The sequence below is a fragment of the Piliocolobus tephrosceles genome, unplaced genomic scaffold (genome assembly GCF_002776525.5).
Source record: "Piliocolobus tephrosceles isolate RC106 unplaced genomic scaffold, ASM277652v3 unscaffolded_1466, whole genome shotgun sequence".
NCBI lineage: Eukaryota > Metazoa > Chordata > Mammalia > Primates > Cercopithecidae > Piliocolobus > Piliocolobus tephrosceles.
The window spans coordinates 16,491-17,386 of record NW_022296154.1 but is presented as its reverse complement, the minus strand read 5'-3'; positions in this window follow the sequence as shown (position 1 = coordinate 17,386).

The following is an 896-nucleotide window of genomic DNA, read 5'->3' as shown; positions in this document are numbered from 1 at the left end:
TGCAGTGGCTCAGTCTCGGCTCACTGCAAGGTCCTCCTCCCTGGTTCGCCATTCTCCTGCCTCGGCCTCCCAAGTAGGTGGGACTACAGGCGCCCACCACCACGCCCAGCTAATTTTTTGTATTTTAACTAGAGACAGGGTTTCACTGTGTTAGCCAGGATGGTCTGGATGGTCTCAATCTCCTGACCTCGTGATCCACCCACCTCGGCTTCCCAAAGTGCTAGGGTTACAGGCGTGAGCCACCGCACCCGGCCTCAACATTGTTTAGATGTTTTCTAAGTCCTTTGAATTTCCATATGAATTTTAGGATCGGTTTACAAATTTCAAACTTGGCATTTTTGGGGGAATTGTGTGTTAACTCTGTAGACTAGTTTGGGGAGAGCTAACCTCTTGATACTGAGTTTTCTCACCTGTGAACTCCATGTATCTCTTCATTTATTTTGGACTTCCTTACTTTCTGTTAGCATTGTTTTGTAGTTTTGACTGTACATTTTTTTGGTCACATGGTTTTGATGCTGTTGTAAATTGTGTAAATTTCAGTTTCTGATTGTTCATTATACAGAAATACACACTTTTCTGGTATATTGACCTTGCTAAATTTTCTTGTTAGTGATATTTTTGTAGATACCATAGGATTAGTTGCATAAATATGTATATAAATACATGGGATTAGTTACATACATGTGCTGTTTGTAAAGACAGTTTTACTTCTACCTTCCAAATCCTTTGTTTTTCTTGCTTTATTGTATTGGCTGGAACCTCCAGTATAATGCTTACTGGGCATAGTGAGAGTGGACATTCTTGCTTTGTTTCTCATGTTTGTAGATGTCTTTTAACAGGGTTAAGAAGTTCTTTCTTTCTTTCTTTCTTTCTTTCTTTCTTTCTTTCTTTCTTTC